Source organism: Microcaecilia unicolor, chromosome 2 (assembly GCF_901765095.1).
Source record: "Microcaecilia unicolor chromosome 2, aMicUni1.1, whole genome shotgun sequence".
Lineage (NCBI taxonomy): Eukaryota > Metazoa > Chordata > Amphibia > Gymnophiona > Siphonopidae > Microcaecilia > Microcaecilia unicolor.
In genome coordinates this window covers 273088846-273094845 of record NC_044032.1, presented here as the reverse complement: position 1 = coordinate 273094845, position 6000 = coordinate 273088846, and positions in this window count along the sequence as shown.

Sequence of the window (6000 nt, the reverse complement as noted above, 5' to 3'; positions counted from 1 at the left end):
TGTCCTCATCGCAAGAAACAACTTCCTCCTTTCTTGGGTCTGCTTTATAATATCGGGATATATCCAAACCCTCTTTCCCCTGACAGAGTCTGCATTTTCTTGAAGTAAATACGCATAACCGCGTCCAAATCTTGTTGAAAAATGAACGATACAATTAGAGTCGCTCTTTCAGAGTTTGAGTCCAAAGTTGTTTCTAGTAATTCAGATATGTTCAATCCTGGCTCTTCAGATGGAATTACTGAAAAAGAAGTTTTGGGAGGCTTTTTAGTTGGTATATAATATACTTTATTCAGTGGTGGAATAGTTTCAGGGGAGAAATTTAAAACCTCCTGTAAATAAAGCTTGAAAGCATCCAGTGGAGTAATTCCAAGTTCCTTCGGGAAATTCAATAACCTTAAGTTAAGCCTCCGATTGTAATTTTCCATCATCTCTAACCTATGTTGCATGGAAATATTATCCTTTATAATTGTAGTTGTGACTTCATTTAGTTTAGCAACGTCCTGCTTAAGAGCTCCCAATTGTTCTATAGTTTCTTGTTTCGCTGTATTAAATGAAAGGGAAAGGTTTTCAACAGTACTTACAAGGTCTTTTATCTCTTTTGCTGAATTGGCCACCGTAGCGTCCACCCTCTGCAGAGCCGTCCAAATGCTCTCGAGGGTCACCGCAGCTGGTTTCTTCATTGGAGTACTATGCTCTACCCGATATTCTTTCGGTATCGGGTCTCCCTCCGACATTGTGACTCCCGCTCCTTGGGTCGCTTCCATACCTTCGACCACTTCCGGGTCAAGTCGGTCGCGCCAGGAGACACATTCTTCAGGGAGCAGCGGTGGATGAATATCCTGAGGGGAGAGTGAAATTTCAAGCCCCAAATCCCCGAAGGAGTCTTCACCGACGGGGAACGCAGGGCCCCTCTTGGGAACTAAGGTAGGTGGCTTCAAGGTGTATTTCTTGATTGTTTGCTGAATAGGTGAGGACGTCCCGGCAGTCGAGGAAACTGCCTTGAGCTTCCCCTTACGCTTGGTATGAGGCATTTTCAATTTAGAGGTAAAAAGGTAATATCAGCAAACTACAGGAGGGTTACACCGAGAGCTCTCAACATGCAGCCATCTTAAGACACGCCCCGATCTGTTGTCACTTTTAACCTTCTTCCCCCAGCGATCTGGTATTGCTCTTCTCCTTCCCTCCTCACCCTTAGTAGTCCTCCAGTGTTTCTGCGGACTTCCGGCAACATCTATAAAGAAAGCAAGCTGCCTCCAGCTGGCCCTGGAAATGTTCCCTCTGCTGTGTCCAGCCTACACAGGGAATTGTGTCAGAGGATGTGAGAAACACCAAAGGGAATGCTTTTGGGGCCAGCTTGCTTTCCTTATTTATTCTGCTGGCAGCCTACAGAAAACTGGGCTGCCAAGGGTGAGAAGGGAAGAATGAGAGCGATACTGGACTGTGCGGGGCAGAGGGAGAAATGCTGGATTACAGCCTACTGAAACTAGGGTGGCAAGCCATTTGGGGTGGTACTTGCCACCCCATACTGCCTATGATGAGAGGTTTCTAGTCATGTCTATTTCTTACATATTCTTCTTGGCTATACTGAAAAACAGATTTGGTGGGGGATTAGTGAGCCAATTTAGTGAAAGGAAATCTTGCCTCACCAATCTACTACATTTCTTTGAGAGGTGAACAAATGTGGATAAAGGTGAGCCAGTTGATATTGTGTATCTGGACTTTCAAAAGGCATTTGACAAAATACCTTAGGAAAGACACCTGGGGAAATTAGAGAGTCATGGGTTAGGAGGTAATGTCCTATTATGGATTAAAAGCTGGTCAAAACAGAGAGTAGGGTTAAATGGCCAGTACTCTAAATGGAAAAGGATAGATAGTGGGGTTTAGTTAGGGTCTGTTCTGGGACTGCTGCTTTTTAACCCAGTGTATGATGATGCGTACATCTAGTAGCGCTATAGAAATAAGTAGTAGTAATTAAATTTGCTGATCACACAAAGTTATTAAAGTGCAAGGATTGTGAAAAATTGCAAGAGGACCTTATGAGACTGGGCATCCAAATGGCAGATGACATTTAGTGTGAGCAAGTACAATGTGATGCATGTGGGAAAGAGTCACTGACCAGGAACAGAATCTAGGTATCATTGTTGATACTTTGAAACTCTGCTTAGTGTGAAGTGGCGGGTAAGAAAGCAAATGGAATGTTAGGTATTATTAGGAAGGGAATGGAAAGCAGAAATGAGAATGTTATAATTTCTTTGTATTGCTCCAATGTGCGACTGCACCTTCAATACTGTGTGCAATTCTAGTCACTGCATCTCAAAAAAGATGGAATTAAAAAAGGTACAGAGAAGGATGATGAAAATGATAAAGAGGATGGGACAACTTCCCTATGTGGAAAGGCTAAAGTGGCTAGGACTCTTCAGCTTGGAGAAGAGACGGCTGAGGAGAAGTGATAAGATGTCTATAATGAATGGAATGAGTGAATGTAAATTATTTACTCTTTCCAAAAATACTAGGACTAGGGGGCAAGTAATGAAGCTATTAAGTAGTACATTTAAAACAAAGCAGAGAAAATATTTCTTCGCTCAATGTGTAATTAAACTCTGGAATTCATTGCCAGAGTGTGGTAAAAGCATTTAGCTTAGCAGGGTTTAAAAAAGGTATGGATAACTTCCTAAACTTGAGGAAAATCCACGTCTTATTTCTAGGATAAGAAGCATAAAATCTATTTTAGTGTTTTGGGGTCTTGTAACCGGGATTGGCCACTGCTGGAAACAGGATACTGGGTTTGATGGACCTTTGGTCAGTCCCAGTATGGCAATGCACGTTCCAGCATAAGCTTGAGAAAAAGTGCTCTAAGGCAATGGTTCTTAACTGTGTCCTAACCCAATTAGGGTTTTATGAATAGGTATGAGATAGATTTGCATACATTGGAGGCTGTGCATTCAGATCTGTCTCATGCATGTTCAATGTGTATAGCCTAAAATCCTGACTGGCTAGTTGTATTCCAAGGACTTGATTAAGAACCCCCTGTTTTAGGGCAGTGCTGCTCCACCCAGTCTTTGGGGCACACCCGGACAGAAAATCTATCTCATGCATTTCCTGGCTGGGTTTCTCTTTAAACAGGAATATCCAACCTCAGTCCTTATCAGGTCATTTTCAGGATTTCCCTATTGAATATACATGAGATCTATTTGAATGCAGTGGAGGCAGTGCATGATATAGATCTCATGCATATTCATTGGGGAAATCCTGAAAACCGGACTGGATTGCAGCCCTTGCAGACTGAGGTTGGACAACCCTACCTTAGACAAACAAATAGAGGCATGAAAAAGAGTTGGATAAAACACAGAGTCCAGCACAAGTATGGTAAAAGTCACTTTTATTCAAATGAGTCTGATGTAGTCGTGTTTTGGCTTGTGCCTGCATCAGGAGCATAAACAATGATCCTGGACCCTTATCAGTCTCCAAGTAAAAATTATATCTGACAATTGTATAACAATAATAATCCACTTATGAAAACTGTTTTCATGCCACAGGCTAATGAAACTACTTGACACTGAAACCTAAAGAAAAAAAAGTTCTTTTATTTTTTTTACATTTACCTGATATGCAATCACTGTAAATCACTGTTTCCCAAGTCAGTCCTGCAGTACCCCCTTCCCAGTTATGTTTTCAGGATATCCACAATGAATATGCATTAACTTGATTTGCATATACTACTTCCATTATATGCCTATCTCTTTCATGCATATTGTGGATCTCCTGACAACCTGACTGGCAAGGGGGGTGCTCCAGGACCGACTGGGGAAACACTGCTGTAAATAATGTAATCTACGGAAAAGAAGAGAACAAAATTAACAAATACTCAATCACTCTTCCATAATCATATAATCCTGACCTTATAAGGGTATAGGTGGAATATTAGAGGTGGTTTATTATTATAGTAAGTCTCACTAACTTATAAAGCAAAACCAGGAGGAAAAAATCCAGGCTCCACAGGTAGTAACATCATCGGCATAAAAAATCCTCCTGATAAATAATTACAAAAAGTGGTCTGTGCAATGCAAAATACAAATTAATCAAACTTCATGTCTGAATGGAAATTACATTAACTATAATTTATCTGTGTGCTATCCTGTGTCTGTATTGGAAGCTGAGCTTGGTCCCACCAACAGTGGCCAGCGTTTCGCTACAAGTTGCTTCAGGGTTTTAGAGGACCTAAAGATTTTGTTCTGTTAGTATTCAGTGACATTATTAGCACAGGAACCATTCAGTAATATTTCACTCTTTTTCTACCTTGTATTCCACTTTCATACCATCTGCCTCACCTTTTCCCATCTCTCTACAGCATGTTCCCATTTTATACACCTGTATCGGCACTTTCCTCCCTGCTCTCCTAAAATCATCCGTCTGCTTCTTCAGCCCTACCAGCATCTGACTTTTGCTCTCCCTCCCTTGTGACCCTCCCCACCCAACCCGTCTACCACCATCTGTTCTTTTCTCTCTTAATGCTACGATACACACATGCATACAAAATATAGAGAGGAAGAAGCCATCTCTATTTTCTCACTCTAACATCTCTCCCTGGTCATTAGCACTCAGCAGAAATAGTATTGTTCCTCTGTAGAACCAGAATTAAATTTCTGTCCTCTGTCTTGGAGATGGTAAATTATATGGAACAGTGTCTCTTGTTGCCCTCTACCTAAGGGGTGGGAAGAAAGTGGACCCACAAGGAAAGAAAGAACCAACACCACTTATTGCTCCCTTAAAGGTATGTGTCTGAATTGATGTATCTCTGGCCATCCTCTCCCTCGGAGGTTTGGTAGGGAGGGGAACATAGCCCCCTGCCTCCAGCTGTTTTCTGCCTCTTTTAGGACTAGGGTGCAATGGGACCCCAGGCCACTGACTGACTTGTGCCTTCTTAGGAGTGGAAGGGCCAAATGGACCTTGCTGTGGTCTTCCTCCTCCTACTACTACTTAACATTTCTAGAGCGCTACTAGGGTTACGCAGCGCTGTACAAATTAACAACTAAGGACGGTCCCTGCTCAGAAGAGCTTACAATCTAAAGGACGAAATGTCAAGTTGGGGTAGTCTAGATTTCCTGAGTAGAGGTGTTGTGATTAGGTGCCGAAAGCGACATTGAAGAGGTGGGCTTTGAGCAATGGTTTGAAGATGGGTAGGGAGGGGGCCTGGCGTATGGGCTCAGGGAGTTTGTTCCAAGCATGGGGTGAGGCGAGGCAGAAAGGGCGGAGCCTAGAGTCGGCGGTGGTGGAGAAGAGTACTAAAAAGAGGGATTTGTCTTGAGAGCAGAGGTTACGGGTAGGGACATAAGGGGAGATGAGGGTAGAGAGGTAAGGAGGGGCTGCAGATCGAGTGCATTTGTAGGTTAGTAGGAGAAGCTTGAACTGTATGCGGTATCTGATCGGAAGCCAGTGAAGTGACTTGAGGAGAGGGGTGATATGAGTATATCGGTCAAGGCGGAAGATAAGACGTGCGGCAGAGTTCTGGATGGACTGAAGGGGGGATAGGTGGCTAAGTGGGAGGCTGGTGAGGAGTAGGTTGCAGTAGTCAAGGCGAGAGGTAATGAGAGTTTGGGTGGTGTGCTCAGAGAGGAAGGGGCGAATTTTGCTAATGTAGAGGAAGAAGCGACAGGTCTTGGCTATCTGCTGGATATGCACAGAGAAGGAGAGGGAGGAGTCGAAGATGACACCGAGGTTGCGGGCAGATGAGACGGGGACGATGAGGGTGTTATCAACTGAGATAGAGAGTGAAGGGAGAGGAGAAGTGGGTTTGGGTGGGAAAACAATAAGTTCAGTCTTGGCCATGTTCAGTTTCAGGTGGCGGTTGGACATCCAGGCAGAAATGTCGGATAAGCAGGCCGATACTTTGGCCTGGGTTTCCGCAGTGATGTCTGGTGTGGAGAGATAAAGCTGGGTGTCGTCAGCATAAAGATGATAGTGGAAACCATGAGATGAGATCAGGGAGCCTAAGGAAGAGGT